This window comes from Amblyomma mixtum, chromosome 4 (assembly GCF_055824585.1).
Source record: "Amblyomma mixtum isolate Tamu chromosome 4, ASM5582458v1, whole genome shotgun sequence".
Classification (NCBI taxonomy): domain Eukaryota; kingdom Metazoa; phylum Arthropoda; class Arachnida; order Ixodida; family Ixodidae; genus Amblyomma; species Amblyomma mixtum.
The window spans coordinates 54,845,794-54,866,084 of NC_143015.1; positions in this window are offsets into that span (position 1 = coordinate 54,845,794).

A 20,291-nucleotide genomic window follows, 5' to 3' on the forward strand; every position below is an offset into this window, starting at 1 on the left:
GCCCATTACATGTACCCTATGCTGGAATCAAATGTGAAAGTCGAGGGAACTAGGCCTGTAACAGCCAAGACAGAAAGCGAAGAGAACAGCTTGAAAGAAAGCTAGAAAAGGGAAACTTTTGCTGCCAATTTGTGGGCACGTTTTATCAGCTGGCAATGTGGTAAGACTAAAGAAATTACAAGGTCCAAATTTCTTGCGTCACTATAGGCGCCAGGGTGAGGTCGGAAAAAGGCAGAACCGCAAAATTAATGCCCTCTCCTTGCCGCCTCTTCCCCTCTTTTCTTTAATTTGCATTACTGGTGACCGCGTATGAAGCAGCGGAACAAGCCTTAGCTGCCTAGTACAAGCGGCTCGTGAAAAACATCCTTTTATTGCATGATATTGCAAAACGGCTAGGCTCTAGCCAATTTCTTCGCTTACTTCCGGACGTATGTCTCTCCATTTGACACAGACGCCGCTTTTGTCATTCTGAGCATTACAAATCCGTCCTCGGTTTGACAGCCAAGCGCAAAACACCGCTGCGAATACTGAAATGGTAATTACGCGATGCAATACGCAGCACGCCTTTCTCTTGTTTTGCTAACAGAGACAGCCGCCTGGCGTTTGCTGCTGAAGGCATGCGTTGCCGCTGGTGCTTTGTATCATGAAACAAGAGTGGACGTCAAACGTAATGGAACTACAAAAGCGGCCGGCCTTCGTTCCCGCAGTAAATTCCCAGCATGTCCGCACGTAACGTTATGAAGGTGTGGTCGACAGATTAACTTGGGAGAAAATTGTGAACGGCTGCTTGGTTTCACGCTGGGCGGCAGTAATCGTAATCTCCATGTTATGGTTTCTAGCAAACAGCAAAGACGGCGCAATTTCATGTAGTAAGAAAACATTGCTTATTACTAGCGCATTATATCTTTGTCGCTTGCCGACTGTAAGACATCATGTTCCAGGAAAGACGAGTGCCTTGTGTCATCAGCACGTGCGAGCGAATGCGGGTTGGTTTTCGACAAGAAAACTGAATTGCGTTTCAAGGCTTCGCATTGGATGGCACTTTTTTATATTTATATTTTTGTTAGAGTGAATTTTGTGCACTCTTGATGAAAGTCTTTCTGAAGACCATAAAAGTAACATATTTTTGGATATGGCTCTATGCTGTCAGAGTACGAAAAAACAGAAAAAAGAATCTGACAGGAAACTTCAGAGAAGGAAGAAAATCGTTGCTAAGCGATGTTTTATTAATCATTAATGTTGCTCTAAAATTATTAACGCTGAGCACGGTAAGATGAGGGCGTGTTCAGGGCGTTTTTTGTTTCAAACCAACATTTTACTCTATTAGGTACGCTGCACCGGAAGGCACTGAATAATTATGGGTGATGAGGTTCTTTGATATGCAGAGAAATGGCCGTAAATAGGCATTTTTGCACCTTGTCTTCATGTAGATGGAGCGCCGTCAGCACCCGGACGTCTTGCAGCCAGTGAGCATGTAGGGTTAAGGCAAGGTACCATAGGCCGATTAGGACTGGCGCCATAAAAAGAATGAAAAGAGCGGTAAGCCGTGCAGTGCGCACGCAATACTCTTTAATCTGCGCAATGGTCACTGAAACTTGCTTGGACGTCCTGTGGACGTTTGGGATATCTGCGGGACGTGCAAGGGTGTTTGAGTGCCCAAGGGACATTGAAAGTGGACTCTGACCGCACTACTGAAGACCAGGTGTCCGTACTCTAGAGCTTCATAGGGTATTGCAACATTACATTCCCTTCTCCTTTACACTGTTGGCGAATAGCGTACGACAGGGACGAAAGCGCTGCCTTTGTTGTCACGACAAATAACGGGCATCCAGTGGCCTCCTAATTGCCCCGTAGATCTAGCACATACGTGTGCCGCGACAAACATTTATAGTGTAGTAAGAGCGTTTCTAGCGAGTTCAAATAATTTTGATAGGATTCATTGAACTACAGTGAGGAGTCTTGCCAAAATTTCCAAGGACCCGCGTTTTATCTTCTCATGTAAAATACCTCATACATAACACTGCTTTTTATGACGACGTGCTTCTGTGTAGCTGATATGCACCTATAACCGTTGTTGACTGTTGGATTTTAACAAGGCTGGGCTGGTAACTATAGTTTTATGGTGTTAACATTTCTTAATACCCCCTCTAGCTGGAGGATTAAGTTACTGCGATTCCGTTCGATCTACTCTACGTTTTATAACCTCGAAGCCAGCTGCATGGTGAATCCACTCTAACGCTTCCGATATCTGTCGGCTCCAGCATGTATTGAAGTCAGGCACACGAGGAAGCAGCCAGGGAGAAACTGCTGGAGATTTCCTTTCCCCCAGCTTACCAACATCGGCGTCTCGCTTCCCAGCGCTGCGATCCCACCACTTCCTTTCGCTGGCATTCTGCCCCAATGTTTGCCTTTCTGTCGAACCCCGTCGTTTCGCTTCGACGCACAGAACAAACACCGCAAGAATCCACCTCTTTTATGTCCTGCGCTGCGGGAACCAGCTGAATGCCAAGTACCCGAGTTTGTTTCAGATTTCCACTGGGCGGCACTTTCACCACCCTCAGACCGCAAGTAAGCGGCGTAGGCTGCCTTCGCTCGCAACGCACCCACCAGTGCGCGTACAACCGGCGGAACGGGCATAACTGCCTCCAGCCTCCAGCCTCCAGCAAGACACGGAAGCCAAAGCGGTGGCGAAAGGCGTAAAAAACCTTCCCTTGTTTCTGTCCTCGGTTTCTTCTTATTTGCCTGAAAAGAAAACATCGATGAGTAGGAGAGAGCCTCCCTGGAAGTAAGAAGTAAAGCCACTGGTGACAAAAGTTTGGAAGAACAGATAAGAAAAACAGACCTCCGGGACCTCTATGGTGCCTGCTGCGCGCCTACATGAACGCAGTAAGATAGGTTCGTAATCGATTTGTTCAGTTATCTCGCCAGCTTGGAAGACGGCTTTCATGCGGCTTCTGCTGCCTTGGAACCTTTGCCACTGCTCTTATGGGGCCGCTGGGTGTATATTTTCTTCCATTTAATATGCTATAAATTGTCTACTGCACTCTACCTGCCTGTACTCTTTCTATTAAGTGAGGGGGTGTAAAGGGTGCACCTTTTGTCTTGTGTTCACGGCTTGTCGTTCCTTTCGTTTTGTTTAAGTACTAGGATAAGTTCGTCGTGGCAGACAAGCGATAAAAGACGACGAAAACGGAGCTTCATGATGCAGAGAGGGATGTGCTCACTGTCTTTATCGGCATAAAGTCGGTTTGCAGGCGATGTTCCTCTGTCTTGTACTTTCCGGAAAACCGGGAAGAAAGAGGCATATTGACGCGGTGGCGTTAAAGGCCCCCTTTCTCCAGAAAATCCAGTGTCGGTGTGGGGAGCGGCAAATCACGGGCACATATCCGGCATGTGGTAGCGGGAATCTGACATGGTCGGGCACAGATTGGTCTAGGGTTGTGAGACTTCACGTGATGTGCATAATTTCGGAGGAGCGGACAACTCAGGCATCACTAATCAGATGGCAGGCTGAGGGGAATGGAACCCTACAGCACCCTCACATTCCGAGTCGTACATGCTCTCCCTAGGCCATGCAGGCAAGGTCCTATAGCTTGGTTAGGCGGAGCTTTATGTTAACGCGGATCGAAATAAAAAGCAAGGTTAGGTTAGGTTAATTGGTGTTTAACGTCCCAAAGCAACTGAGGTTATGAGGGACGCCGTAGTGAAGGGCTCCGGAAATTTCGACCACCTGGGGTTCTTTAACGTGCACTGACATCGCACAGTACACGGGACTCTAGAATTTCGCCTTCATCGAAATTCGGCCGCCGCGGCCGGGATCGAACCCGCGTCTTTCGGGTCAGCAGCTGAGCGCCGTAACCACTGAGCCACCGAGGTGGGGCAAATAAAAAGCAAGTCCTTGCGTGAGTCTTCACAAGACCCTAAGGAGATCAGGTACATTTTAAGGCTATCGCGTTCTAATCCTGAAGACACAGCTGAAATGCCCAATAAATTTTTCCCCGCTCTTTCTTCACCCTCATTCAGCTTGCCATCAAAGGCTAAGAGACCGGCGAAGCGGGAAAAGGGAGGGAATATTAAGGCTAGCTTTCACAGTGTTCAAATAATTGCGCAGCTCTCAGGTCATCGGTAAATGTTGGGGGTTTACTTGTGCTCCATTGAGCATCGAAATGCATGCAAATACAATTTTAATATGTGAATCTCTAAAACAGTGTTTGAGTTCCTGGTTCCTCTCAATCTTGCGCTAGAATTTAATGCAGCTTTAGATGCAATTTCAGATTATGAACATTGATGCATTACCATTCCTCTTTCATCGCATATCAGTTACCGCTCATGAATTGCGTCTTGCTACACTACTCTTCATCGCACTATCATGAGAGAACGGTTTTTGCTTCCTGGATGTAAAATGGCTCAAATACGCCTGTCTCACTAACTACAGTGTTGCACTGCCTATAATTTGCTGAAAATGTAAAATAAAAAACATTCGGAAACCGAAGCCAACGCCCGGTTGTGCTTTTGGTTCTAAATTGGCCAGAACTCTCCGTACAGAAAATTCTGCACATAATTTCTTAATGACATGAGGCATGACACCGAGGAACCATGTCATCACGAAACTAGCTTTGCTGTTCTCACAAGCCCGCTTAGTATCCGCTCTGTGCAGAGAAAGTAGCAGGCAAAACTGCAAGCTCTATAGCGAAACCTTTTTATTTCTACTCCAATTAGATCCTCTGACGCTCATGCATATCGTCTGCTATTAGATTGAACGGTACTTGAGAGTGAGAAAAGTCATCTCTTTGCCGAAATACAACGTACCGGCACTGCAGTGAACGTAATGCTTGCACAAACCGACACGGGAACTGATACGATACGCTTGCACAACCGCCTCAACAAGTGTGCACTCCCATATTAAAGGAAGGAAGGCTCGTGTGAGAGGAAAAAAGAGAGTGAAACGAAATTGTTCTTGCAAATTAATCAGTATAATGTATTTCAACGAGACAATAGTGATGCAACCGATCTCCATTCTGGTTACACCGGGGGAAACCGCCAAATCTAATAGGCATGGTTTTTAACGCGTCGCTCCATGCAGAACACAGGTGGAAGGTCGGATTCTTAGTGTAATAGACATTTTAAGCTAAAGCCAATCAGAGACACATCGTATTTAATACTGAATTTACCTATATACACCATAATCAACTGTGGATCAGTCTGCCTTAGTAACATGAAATGGCTCTGCTGTTACTAATACCTATAGCGTAAAATATTTCCGTCCAGAGCTTTAAAATTGCCCATCAAGGTGCACTGAAGCTGCTTGAAAGCTTTCAGGAGGTGCCACTGATATTATGAATCACGACGCACCATGAAAAGCATAGGAACGTTTTGGAATATCAAGTTTTCTACCACAGGCCGTTTGTTCGTACGCGCATAGCACTTGCATCCCTATACATGGAGCTCTTGCACGAGAACGGCTTGCATAATGCTTCACGTAGTTACAGAACCTGGCAACGTGGCATCGATGGATGAATTTCGCTTCCAGAAAACATAGTGTAATGTTTGTATTCGGAAGCACGGGTTGAGTGACAGGCTAATTAGGTGACAAGTAGCGAAATCATGCGCGAAAAATAGAGGCACGCAGAAGAAATTGGGCAAGAATAGAACTCATGCTCCCTTCATCATTACATACTGATTTTTCGCTGTCTGTTGAAAGAGAGCAGGAAGAGAAGTTGCTTTCAAGAAGAAAACAAAGAGGCCAAACCAAAAGGCGAGGGGAGGACGCACTTTTCTTAGCTAACGTTGCGGCAAGGGAGCTTTTCTCTCGAGTATCATCGATATTTCGTCTGCTGCCTAGCCTGCCATAAAGAGATAAAATGAGTCGATTATATTTTTCACTTTGCTGGCGATGACATGCCTTCTGCTTCTCTTTTTCGCGGCAAGCAGTTCGGCATTCTCTGATAGAAAGGCCCCCTCCACACCGATTGGACTGACTAAGAAATCATAGACTAGCATAATCAAAGATGGAAAGAAAAACTCTTTACTGAGATCCGAAGTGCCAAGAAAATCTCTATTTGCAGGAAACATCCCTTGCTATGGCATCACGGCTCATATTTTCTGCACTGTAGGCTTTTCCGATAATGATTTTGAACCAATTTTGTCTCAACGCGCCCCGAATTTGGTCTAGAGCTTTTCAGTTAGACCACCCATGCCTTCAGTGTAGTCAAATTCCACCATAGTTCACGAAGGTGCCAAAGCAGTCAGTGTTTTTCAGAGCAACACTACATAAACTCACTGAATGCCCGTTTTCTTAGTAAAAATCAACGCGTGAAATATTCTGCCCTTGAGCCGGAAAACGCTTGAGTTTGATGGTTTCAGCAATAATATTAAGGGAAAAGCCTGTTAGGGTTTCAGATCTATTTAGGTCCAGATCAATACTTACTAAATCTACCGCCTCAGGTCTATAAATTCAAAGAATGCATCCAGAATTTGGAGGATAAGGTTAGGAGAAGTACTGGTGCTCGAGTGTAACTACTTGCTGCAGCCTTACTCTCCTGAGACACTAAACTTGAACTCTTGGTAATGCACAAGTATTGCTGTTGCTACCGCATTCTTCTACACTGAGAGCAAAGTTTTATACGGGGAGCGAGGTTTTCAAAACCTCAGCTTTCTCGAAGGGCTGCTAGATTTGGATTCTTTAAATAAATTTTCTATACCTTGAGCAGCTTTAAATTACAACGGCACGTATGAAGTGTTGGAATTCGATTGTTGAAGATTCTAGACGGTTTGCTACATCAATCCACGCTGTTTTTATTGAGAATTAAAATTTTGAGCCTGCTGTAATCAGGCCAACCCCATCTCCATCACGCAGTTAAATGGAGTCATGGAGGTGGCTTCTTTTGCAGCTCCAAAAATGACAGCAGCCAAAGAGAGTCAGAAAAAACAGCGCCAGGAAAACATTGGCAAGAGGGGACACTCGCGACAGGACTGGCATGTGTGTTCCCTCGTGTCAACTTTTTCCTTCGCTCTGTGTTTTTCGTAAATTAGCAACGCACCAACTATCCCATACAAAAGCCCTGATCATGAAGACAGGCTAGCCACGGCGAAAAAAACAAGTTGGAAAAATATGTTGATTTTAAGATAACGCAGGCTAAGCACAATATAAAAAATCTGTTGAGCCCAGATTTCCTAATCACTTGGGAAAGATGAGGTGCCACAACCGGTTTGTTGGCACCCCTTTATGTGTGGGCTATGTACCACTGCGGGAGCAGAAACGAACTATTTAAGAATGATGCAACATTAATTTAAAGCCTCGGAGTTAGGCGCACAGGCTAGACCATACTAATTGGGCGCCGGCACTTTGCAGGATCTCAGAGATGTCATGTAATCTGGCACTGAACTGTGACACACGGAGGAAGGCCGACTCGCTGGAAAATGGGATCTGTGAAACACTTCCCCACTTGGTCCATGAAGGGGCAGGGACACAAACTGCATGCAGCGTTCCTAGGAAGAATGAAGTGCCGGATACAGCCATTACTCTGGGTGCCTAGAGTGCATGGAGGAGAGCCTAATTAGAGAGCCATTCTAATGAGTGCCTCTCAAGGCTTTCTGGTCGCGGTCACTGGAAAAATTTGTTTGGTATGTTCTTTTCTTTTCTTTATTTTAAAAAGAGCATGAAACCTATTGACCGCATATATAAAGAGATATTAACATGCGAAACTTCCCTTCCCTCTGGACAACGAAGGTTATCTGGAATCAACCGTCCTTGTTTTATTCGGCCGTACTTCGGCAACAGTCTGCACTCCGTGAATTTTTTTTTCCTGAAAGCTGAAGACTGAACTGCCTGCCGACGTAGATTGTTCAATTATGTGTTGGGAATTCGGTCGTGAAGTTACGGCTACCGCACCTCATGCAACTGTCTCCTGTTTGGGCAGTACTGATGATGGCGTCATCGGTAAATATAAATAACAGTAAAACTACTTTTACAAAATTGGCTTCGGATGTCTAATAACGCTCCGAATGTCATGAAATTTGTTGTGGCCGAAAGTTACTGTACTCACAAGTAGGCATTCCAAGCCGCATGACAGGCGCGAGTTCACGATGCCAAGATCTTTAACGCCTCATTAGTTACTTCTGCAACCTTTCTTTACTTGTTCCTATCTACCTGAGCTTTCAGCAAGTTAGCGGCAAGTTAGCATGATTAGCTTGATGAAAAAGCAAGTTAGCAGTAACCCATAGAAGTGCTAGGAGAATAATCTGGCTACACTAAGTTCCGTCTTCTTTTCCTTTATCTAAATGTTCGAACACACAATAGAGTAAGGTTTTTGCATTTCACCGACACTGAAATACAGCCTCCACGTGTAAATAAATATCAATAGGAAGAAATTGAAATAACCATTAATTTATTCGAAAGAAAAGTTTTATGTTACGCATTGGAGTTCTCCTCGAGTCTCATTATTAACTAATATCCTCAGTTTAAAGTAAAAATGTTTGGTTTGATTTGGTTTATTGAGGTTTAACGTCCCAAAGTGACTGAGGCTATGAGAGACGCCGTAGTTTGGACCACCTGGGGTTCTTTAACGTGCACTGACATCGCACAGCACACGTGCCTCTAGAATTTCGCCTTCAAGAAATTCAGCCGCCGCGGCCGGGATCGAACCCACCGTTTCTGTTTTGGGAGTCACCTTCTAGCCTTTGTCGGCCTGTGTATATTCATAGCCTTGTAGTAAAAAATACAAGGTACACAACTTAAGGCCGCTAGGTTAACAGGCGCTTCAGGAAACATCTCAGCCTCAGAGCATAGCTTCTAAAAAAAACCCCTAAACGTATCGTAATCATAATATGGTTTCCATCGCCGAATGATAAAAAAGTGACTCTCACAGGTATGAAGAAATCTTGTTTTAATATAATAATGCCAATGTAAACCATGAGTTTATTATCGTCGAATATAACTCTGGTTTCATGCGCTCAAGTGAAATTTTTCAAAGACATTTATAAACAGTGAGCAGGCGACATTTTAAAGGAAACTGTGTTGCGAGCTTCTTTAGCTACTTCCTTCTCTATCATCCTTCATCATGGGCGCTTGTTGAAGTTGCATTGATTAGAAAGTAAATGACAATAAGGGTGAAAAATTTACTGAAAATCGATATTCCTAAAGGAGAGTGCTTGTTGTCCAGAGAAATTTTATTGGAACAATTTTTTTTTTACTCTGTGTAAGAAAGCCACAGGGAGACGTCGAAGTTGTTTAAATTATATGCGGGTCAGAGATTTGGAAAAGCGGACCTCATGGTTTCTATCTATGCGGTGCTGGAGAGCTTCACATACTCTGTGCGTACGCCTTGCTTTCTCAGGGTACACTGAAACAAAAACAGGGGCGTCAGGTTGCCACTATTCGCTCTTTGCTGCCTAAGGTTCCTACTTTCTTTGGCCCCTACCTTCCATCAAGGAAGCAGAGTTTTTCTCGGCAGACAGCTATCCTCCTGCGATTGAGAATGCACTCATAATGTCGCCTTTTGCTTTTTCTCCTGTAGGCTCAGGCTTTCCGTCTTGTTGTACGAAAGCCGAAAAGGTGTCTGACCGTTGTCCTTAGCTATTCGAAGCGCGATAGTTTCTCGAGGCGTGCGTACTAGACACGGTGTGTCCCTTTCGATACTGCGTTCTGTCGGGTGAATTGACAATGATCGATGGCGACGGGAGTTCCGTGCAGGGTTATGTGCGATTTTGAAGCTGACCCCGACTCTACGGCAAACGATACTGTATCCAGGTAAGAAAATGTTCGCCTTTTAACAATTTATATCGGTGTCTCTCACGCGACCATGGCTGTAGCGCCAGCATGGTTTTCCACTCGCGTGGACGCTTCATCTTCAGTTTTGTTTCGCTCCAGCCAGACAATTTTATTTATTTTTTTTTTCAAGAAAAATCATCTCAAAACTTTTCGTATGCTCCCCACTTCTTGGCCGATCCCCCTGAGTGGGTATGCGCCATTCTACGAGGTGAACAACAACAACATCTTCACTGCAGGAGATTGGTTCGCGCTGCTCGCGTGAAGGCCCAAGGGGCATTCCTGGTGGCGGTGGGGAATCGAATCCTTAAGTCAGTTTCTGGTTCTTCTACTGTGGATTTCGGAAATCTTATTCTGCTTAGGGTTTTCAGACTGCCGCAATTATAACGTCAAGAAACACTTGGCCCTCCTTCATATGCCCGCACAAAAATCAGCATGGCGCGGTGACACGCTTATAAAGCGCAGAAGACAGAAAGTAAAAATCTGACTGCAGGTCCTAAGCATGCGGTAAGATGCAGAACGTCACCTCCAAAGCGCACGAGAATTAGAAACACCAAGTAAGCTCCAAATAAAATTTGGTTGAAATTCAGTATATTCCTCTTTAGATATGTGTATAATCGCTTGGTCTGCAAAAGATTGCACTTATGATAGACATGTGCAATATAGATGACTAATCCGTGCCTAGAAAAAAAGCTGTAGTTCGCCTTGAAGGACGCCTGAAGGGCATCAAACAAACCCATATACTACATACTTTTTAAAAATTTATCAATAAACATTTCGCTCTCAGTTACCCCCCTGCTTGCTGATATGAAAATGCACAGATTAGTCAAGAAATGCGCTGTTTAAAGATTTGGAACTCGTAGAGGGCAACATTCGAAAGCCATTATAGGCGGACCACAAATGGAGATGCTGTTGCTACGGCTTTCGAACCAGTTTAAGTGAGTTGTCTTTTTACCGCAGCGGTAGCCTAGTTGTTTGAGCACCTGCCTCGCATGCGGGAGGTGCCGGGTTCGATGCCCAATGTCACTGGGTGCCCACAGGTGATGCAATAGGTACAACCTTCCCCTGTCTGGTGCTCGACTTCTTTACGGTTAAATGCTAGAAAATGGGTCTTTGACCACACCTTGACTAAGAGAAAAAAACCTCGTGCCATAGCGCTCTTTGGCCACAGATGCGCTTGCACCATGAAAAATCATCATCATTATTCAGTGATTTCTCGTTTATATTTCCTGTTAAAAAATCTGCTTATCACCCTTCTAAGCATGCAGCTACAGTGAAAGCTCGTTACGCAGCACTCGCACTAACCAGAAAGGTAACGCCTGTAATATCCTCCAGGAGAAATAAAAAGAGAGACATCAGATAAGATGAGCACTGGCAACAAAACATTAGAAAATTTTTCATGGTATATTTAAAAAAAGTGTATGACCAATTTCTGCCTCTCTCTTTCGAATAAATCTGCAGCAACTGCCAATTTCACTTTTATTTGCTGCTTGCAGAACCTTACCAGGCCGGTTTTCTTACTCTTTTAGGAATCCTTTCACTTCGTGGATGTTCAATAGCTGAACGCAACTTAAAAAAAAAAAAACAGTTGATAACACTAGGCCACGTTTCGCGGCATCCTGTCTTAATCCCCTAGCCAAACACAACAGGAAACGAAAATATATTTCTATGTGGAACTTTATTAAACACGCAATGCATCTGAATTGTAGACCTAATAACTATTTTCCCGGTGATTACAATTTCCGTTAAGTAAAAAGAAATCTTTTAACAACGGACTGCATTTTTGTCGTGGAGGATTTCTGTGTGGCGGCCTTAAATGTGGGCGGAGCGTCACTCCAGATTTATGCTGTTTCGAACTATAAATAACCCCAGGAAAAAAGTATCCACCAATAAAACTTTCATTTGCTGCATAACTAGAGTAAAGAAAAGCTGCCGCGGTCGTTTCAGCGAACGTGCCGGAACATTTCGCTGCAGTTCTTTAAGCTGCAGACGTTAAGGAGTGCAGTCATCTGGCTAATGCAGAACTTATCCCTTAAGAGCATCAATGTGTTAACGACGTCATGCGACTTCATTTTTTGTCAGGTTCATTCTGGTCAGTACTACCTCCATGTTTCATCAACATTTGCAGTTCACATTTATTTTTGTAATCTGCACTTGAGAAAGAGGCAGGTTCCACTGTGAAAGCTTCTTTGGCGAGGAGCGGTAACACGTCACATATGACCACTAATAAAATTACTCTGGAACAAATTTTACTCGAAATTCAGTTTGGAGCAGCCGACAACCTGTTATAACCTGGTCCGTTAAAATCTCAGAAAGCTGAACTTATAAAGTACGCAGTCCAAACAAACTAGCGATTCCGGTCGTTTTATCCGAAGTTTTTGTAACCGGCGTTCACGTTGACTCGGCATTTTTTTGTAAAATTTAAGCCCATTTAGCACATTGACGCTGTGCACATTGTTACGAGTACATGCTCTTATAATGCGGGCTAAGCCAGGCAGCAGTTATGAAAATTCTGTGCAGAAGCTATTGATTCCAAACATGGTTGCTTTGATGGGCGTTTGAATTTCATCATTGGAAAGAACTGTTATATTTAACATTTTCTTTTCAGTGTGCTATGCCCGCGACACTGTAGCACGCCAGAAGCCTCCACGAAGAGTGACTGGCAGGAACCCAATAAAAGACGGGTCCTCGTGAGAAACAAGATGATCCAAGCTTGTATTTGTATGCAGCATCTCATATTTTTATTCATTACTAGATACGATAAGGGCAAGAGTTACTCTCTCACAAAGGCGCTCCTCATCCGCAAGTATTGCACATAAATGAGACATTCCAAACTAGGGGGAAAGCATTTTGGAAGAAGATTGAGTAGATGCAATTTGTGGACACTTGAGACTGCATGCCTCGATATATTGTTCGAAATACCGTAACTCCACAGCTGTGTTATCCTACGTAATCGACTGGGTTAGCGAATGCGAGTGTTGTGTCGATACCGCCACAGGATCTACAGCTTTTTTAATGAGACGAAGGCTACCACGCCACAAAGATGGATCACAGAACAGCAATGCTCCTTATTTTTTCCACAAGAAATTTCGTGTTCTTCAATAAGTATGGCAGTCACGAAGATATACATAATCTGGAAATCTGGAAAGGCAACATTACACAAATAGTAAACCCTTCTAGTCGCCTTGTGTATTAGTTGCCTCCGTCGATAAATTTACAGCGCCGCCAAGGAATTATTTTTTGGAGATCATTGAACCGAAGCAGACGCTTGTTCAATGATGTCGTCCAAAACGATACCAATTTGTTGAAAAACGTTTCTAATGTAATGGAACAAACTGCCGCTCGTGCATCAGCTCCATGACACTCCCCCCCCCCCCCCCTCCGGCAGCTGCAATTACAATGGTCTTTTGCGTTTCCGTCTTGGACCTTTCAGCTGCAGTGATGAACGAAATGCCTCCTAGTGCTATCCGTCGCTCATATTTCGTACTGCCAAAGTATTGATTTTACCTCCTACCACTAAGTCTCAAAAAGTAAATCCTTTCCAATAATCATCCCTTCTTTTATAATCCTTGCAACTTCGAATGATCGGATGAATTCATTCTTGAGATTTTCCGGTGTTTAGGCACCAAGGATCCTATGAAAGTCGGGAAACTTTAGTTCGTTTCTTAGCAGACGCAAAACTCTATATCTCAGCATCTGCAATCAGTACGTGAAGCCTATAATGGCGCAAGGGGCAGAACTGGTCTTATTCACTGATATGAGTGAAAACTGCGATCTTTAGGGGGTGTTTGCATAACTATTAGAAGTCCCTTTTGCAAGAAAATGCCACGCTACCTGGAGTTCACAGCCTTCATCTTAACCGTGACAATCCCAAATCGTTTTCCTGTGAAACCTTTCTAGATGGTTACGCAGATCTATATGGGGGGTCCACAAAGCTTTAAATATTTCTTACGACATGACAAAAAGCGGAAAGAAACTGTGTTTATTTCCGGCGAAAGTAACAGTAATATTATCATGCCACTCATTCGAATGCGCTTCCATCGGGTTAAGCAAAATAGTTTTCGTTCAGCTATTAACATGAAGCGCTTGTGCAGGAACGATTCAAAACACTAATGTAGCGAGAAAAAGCAAACCAGAGTCACTGTAATGAAGATTCCCGAAATGGGTAACTTTTAATCAGCACTAAACGTAGAGCTGAACTCTCTTCACATGTTCACTCTGTGATGTCTGCAGCAGTCGTATTCTATATCAGCGAGAAAGATGAAAATTGTGTGCCCCACAGAAAGCTGTCAGTAATTAGTTGGTCCACTTTGGGCCACCGAGAATGCAGTGTACCGCGGAGTGATCTGGGCTCGACTGATATGGCGCACGTTAATAGAAACTCGAGGAAGCAAGGAGCTTTCGCAAGCTAGCGCAGTATTGCATACGAGGCAACAAAATGTGTAACCAGTGCGCGCCGCCTCATACGCACCTTGCAACCGCGTGAAGCGCCGAGGCCTCTGCCTTCTCGCTAACGGGTAATTACTTGCTTCCCTGCGTTACTACGCTCCGCTCGCATAGCACGAGCGAGACGCACAGCTGAAGCGACCAGCCACTTCCACCGTCGTTTATCACACGGCCAGGGTCGGGCAGATGCAGTGACCGTAAGAGCCGAGATAGGGGGCGTTGTACCACGTGCTGCTCTTTGTCTGTCCCTCAGAGTGCAACATTGTGGCGATTTCTGTAGAGCCCAGGCATTCAGGAGAGCAGACAGACAAGAGTTGTGCGTTGTGCATGCTTTATAGATGCGTAATGTTTTCGATCTAATTATGCATGGGGTAAGCAGGTAGAATGGGGGGTCGATTTTTGTTAGTTAGCGGCGTGTTGGAGCACCATGACCGAAGAAAATAGCAATAGCTGATTGGAGCCGCCAGCGCACAATGTCTTTATAATACTCTTTGCACTCCTCCTTATTTTTATTTTTGCTCTTATGCGGACATTCAGAGCCTAATAAGATCGTTTCTTGCGTGCATGTGCCCAGCGCGAGCGCTCCTCATACACAGCACTAATCCTTTGGTTCTGACCCGAGCAATATTGTGCCCGCCCTCTTGCGTGTCCGTATCTGTATCAATCTGTCCACGGTCTTCACCCCCCCCCCCCCCCCCCCCTGTGTAAAGGTCTCTCAAAGGTGGAGGAGCGGCTTCTGCTTCGCCTCTATACTAATACTTTGCTGTGCCCGGCAGCTCTCAAACACTTCGACCCTTCTTTCTCCGGCAGCTGTCCGCACTGTGTGGAGCAGTCTTCGGACATCTACCACATGGTGTGGGCCTGTCCCTCCAACCCTGCTATTCCCCCTCACCCCAACCCAACCCGGGAGGACTGGGAGGCGACCCTGCTCGGCTGCTCTGACCTGCAGGCCCAACGGGCCTTGGTCGCGCGAGCCCGGGCGGCGGCCGACGCCACTGGGGTCCCGAAATAGGGACCTCCACCTAATATTTGTAAGGCCTGGCCCCCTCTGGGTCAGCTCATGCATAACCTCCTGTAGTATATCTGTACATAAATGTTTTCCACCACCACCACCACCACCCGTATCTGGCCTAGCCCGAGCTCTCCGTCCGGCGCCACTGCCCGCACATCGTCGTTTTCAAAGTACCACTACTCCGGAGATTGTGACCCTAGCAACAGCGTCTTTTGCGTGTTCGCTAAACGAGAGAAAGAAAGTTGAATCAGACATGATGAGTATGCCTGAGTTCAGTCATTAACACTTGTAAAATCAGTAAGAACAGTCATTGTCAAAAAAAATATTTGCTTTCGCTCTCCGCGGCGATGGAGGCAAAATTCTAGAGGCCCGTGTACTGTGCGATGTCAGTGTTCGTGAAACAACCCCAGGTAGTCGAAATTTCCGGAGCCCTTCACTACGGCGTCCCTCATAGCCTAAGTTGCTTTGGGACGTCAAACCCCAATAAACCTATAAACCAAGCTTTCGCTCTAAATCGTATGTTCTAAAAATTTTGTCTCATTATTTTTTCTTGGGGGTGGGGGTAGGGTGGGGGGGTGGACGGTTGGCGGGAATAGAGGTATTTGTTCCCGCAGAATCACGTGGACTATCATTAAGTCTGCGACGCGTCTGTGTTTCAAATCTGACGCTGCGATGAGTTGTGCGGCATGCGCATGCGCGTTAACGGTGGCGTAGCCTATCTTCAGCCGCTGCTGTTGACGCATGCTTTGCACGTAGGCACCAGGGGGTAACTGATAGTTTCACGAAAGTTCGATTAGGTTCGCCTCCGTTTCCTCTCCCTTTTCTGGCCGCGGCGCACAGACAGTAGGGACTAAAAGTAAGGCACTCCTAAAAACTAAAAAGAGCACGCTTGTTAAGATTATTCCGTAAGATTTAACTCTTTGAGAACAGTCCACTGAAGTGCTATAAGCACATGAAATCAGCTTTTAAGATTAAAGAGAGCTTCTTGGTTTTCCGCATCGTATCAAGAGCGATTCACTGTTATTTATGCGCAACTGAGAATCTTGAACATAGAACAAACGGACATCTTTTACCGCAGTTACATTCTAAAACGGCGATATTCTGCTGATCTGGAGCGGTGGGAGAATAGTGGCTTTAAGATTATTCCTCATTTACATAAGGAGGTTTCGTAAACGCTGGCGTTAGGTACATACAAGCGAATACGCAAGAAGGCGGAGAGCGATGAGTACTTAGCATGCAGAATGATCCTCCTTTAGCCGCCATTATACCTCATGCATAACGGTTTGCTGTGTTTTGCACGAAAGAAGTTCCTGTCGCAACAGCCTAATGTTCGCATGGTGGCTGGGTATAAAATCAGTTATTAGTTTCGCCTTTTTTACGGCATGAATTAAGTCGATGCATCCCATCCGAAGCAGCTCAGAAGTTTTGTAAGCTTAATGAATGTTGTTTCTCTCCCTGTATTCCAACTTAAGCGCATCGAAAAGCTCTCAAGATAATTAAGAGTTATATACTGCACTAGTTTAACGCAGAATTACATAAAAGTGACAATGAAGTATCTTTAGAGAGCTGAGCCTCCCATACTACGAAGCACGTAATCCTTTCGAAAAGATCTCTTCGTATTACCGAAGTGCGCAGTCTAATATTCGTCGCGACATTTATTGGTAAACTGGGTGAAAACTGGAGAGTGGGCCATTCTTCGCTTTACTAGCATCTTAAGCCTTTTAATCCCGGCTTCCGCGGCCACGTTTTAGTCGAGACGAAAGGCAAGATGGCAGTGTATTGTTCGAAGTCAATGCGCTGACAAAGAACTCCAGCTGGTGGATATTAATCCCGAGCCCTCCACTTAGGTGTATTTCAATGCCCACGTGCCGTTTTAGAACGCTGGACCAAATGTATAAATTTCGTTACTGTTAAAGAGAGAAGGTGCACTTTAAAATAAAACAATAAGGAGTAAATAGCCGCCTGCTAACGAGCCCTCGTTGTAATAGATTTAGAAAGTGAATGGTGAAGAGGAGAAGCGCGTCTTTTGTCCCGGCTCCTTTTGGGGGGGGGGGGTGAACAACGCCACTGCGGTTAAGGACGGCAAAAAACAGCGACACATCAGGCATTGCAGCGTCATTCCTTAAAAACGTGTGGCATCACTTATAAGATCCGTCGTATCCGTCGTATTGAGTAGGGGTAGGAGAGGGTTATTGTTGCAAAAACAAGCCAGACTGGAGAAGCAAGGGAGCAAGGGAGCAGCTGCAAGATGCAGACGCATCTAAACTGGCTCGTCTTTTTTGTGCAGGCTTTTGCTACATGCGGCGGTCCCTCCTACGAAGATGTTGCTCCATCGGAATCACAGTGTACCTGCCCCCACAGTTCGCGTGCACCTGTCTTGACCATCATCACACGTCACAGTTCAGCGTTGAATTCGAGCGATGCGAACTTATCGGAACTTTTCCGTGCGCCTCATGGACAAGGCAGAGTGACATCGACATCGTTGGATGCGTCCGGAAACGCCCCTCAGGCGTTCTTAGTCAGTGAGCAAGGGAGCAGCTGCAAGATGCAGACGCATCTAAACTGGCTCGTCTTTTTTGTGCAGGTCAGTAACAAGCAACACCCTGAATTTAAAAGTGATCCTTTGTGTTTGGTTGTGCTCCCTTGCTCAGAAGTGCTATGTGAGTGTGTTGCGGGTTGCTTTATCTCATTTTGTCTACTGGTGCTCTTGTTGAGTGGCGATGTTGAAACCAACCCAGGCCCCACCTTGTCAATGTCTGATCAGTTGGAAAGCATCATTGAAAATCAGAAAGTGTCTGCAACTGAGCTGAAATCTATCAGGGAGAAGTTGGATGATCATATATCAGAGTCAAACCGAAGGCTGGCTTCAATTGAAGGGAAAATAGAATCTATCACGCAGACATTAAAGAAGGTAGAGGAATGCGAGAGTTTAGTTCTGGAGCTACGAGAACAGATTGTTTCACTGAGTAGCAAGGTTGATGACCTAGAGTACCGCTCTCGGCGTAATAACTTGATTATCTTTGGGGTAGAAGAAGATAGCACGGAAACTCCGAGGAGCCTGAGGGATGCTGTGTTAACAGAAGTGTTTGAAAAAAAAACTAGGTATTACGGTGGGGAGCGTTGAACGCATACACCGCTTTGGCAGGCAAGTAGAAGAAAAGAATCGAACAGTGATAATGCGGTTCTTCGATTTTAATGAAAAAATGAACCTTCTTAGGAATGCGAAGAAGCTGAAAGGTTCAGGAATGTCATTATCTGAGGACTACCCGCTTAGAATTCAAAGAGTGAGGAAACTGCTGTGGTCCACTGTTAAAGATAATTGCAAACCTGAGGATAAGGTATACCTAAAATTTGATAAGCTAGTTTTCAACGGTGACACATACATCTGGGACGAAGAAAGGAATGAAAGACGGAAACTTGCCGTTTGAAATGAGCGCAAAGATGATTCCGAAGGCGAAGATTCTGCCAGTGCGAATGCTGCCACATCACCGACTCGTGTTGTCACACGGAATCAGAAGCGAAAGACTTATAAATGACCAGCTGATAATGTCAGACCGTTGCGACTCGTTTGCTTCAACGCTCAAAGCATCGGAAATAAGACAGCCGAATTCGAAGCACTTCTTTACGACCTGGACCCGCACATTACTTTTCTGACAGAAACATGGCTTCATTCTGAAATCCCTGATAGCTTAATTGTTCCCCCCGCCTACAGAATATTGCGATGCGACAGACCGACACGTGGCGGAGGAGTCGCGATAGTACTTAAGGAAAGTATATCTGCTGTGATGCTACCGGGTATTCCAAGCCATGAAAATCTTTTCTGTAAGATCGATTTCTGTGGCAACACTATTGTACTAGGTGTAGTATATCGACCTCCTAACGCGGATGTCGCCTTTCTTGAAGAGCTGTGTGACTATGTTCAACGCTTCCGGGGCAACTGAGCGAAGTTGATTTTAGGTGGCGATTTCAACTTGCCTGATATTGATTGGATCCACATGTATACTATGGGTTCCAATTCTGGTCATTCTGAGCTCCTTTTGGACACTGCCTTCACGTGTAATCTGACCCAGATTGTTGACAGACCAACCAGGATCTGTGCCTCTGCATCCCACATTCTTGACTTAGTGTTCATTAGTTCTGCCGTTAAGTGCATTTCTGTTGATGTTTTGAAGGGTGTATCTGATCATATTCTTGTTTCCTGTGTTTTTTCCTTATCAGTTTACGTTGACAGCAAAAAGCGTCCCATTGTTGTGAAAAATTTTAACCGAGCTGATGATGTAGGAATTTTGGATTTTCTAGAGACCCACCTTGACAGCTTTAGAGCTGAGGAGAACGTGAATGTGTTATGGTGTATGTTTAGAAAGATATGCCTCGACTGCTTGACAATGTATGTCCCTAGTGTTATTAAGAAAAAAAAACATAACCCATGGATTACGCGGGATGTTATCCACACTAAACGTCGGCTAAAGCGAATGCGGCGTTCACGTAATCGGAATGAGTCTAATGAGAGCATGCTAGGCAGTATATTAAGAAACAAGATCAAGCAAGCTAAGGATTCCTTTTTTAATATTACGCTTGGGCGCTTTCTGAGTGAAGCACCGGAGAAGTTCTGGCGATACATTAATGGCGACAAACAACGCAATGTGTCATTAATAGTTGATGGTTCACCTGTCACAGGGTCAAAAGATACTGCTGGTGTGTTTAATGAGTACTTCCAATCAGTGTATACCGATAAAACCTCGAGTTTTCCTTCTAAGCCAGACGACTACATTTCTTTAATGCGAGATGTTACTATCTCCCGCGAAGGTATTTTGAATCTTCTTCTGAAACTTGACGTAAAAAGTCTAGTGGGCCTGACAACATCCCTCCAGCTTTTCTCCGCCGTTACGCAGAATGGTTATCACATTATTACATATTATTTTCAACGCTTGTCTGTCTCAGTGCGCAGTCCCAACGGAATGGAAAGCCGCACGTGTCGTACCTGTTTTTAAAGGCAGTGACCCATCTCGGGTATCTAATTATCGCCCAATATCTTTGATCTCGACCAGCTGCAAAATGTTCGAGCAT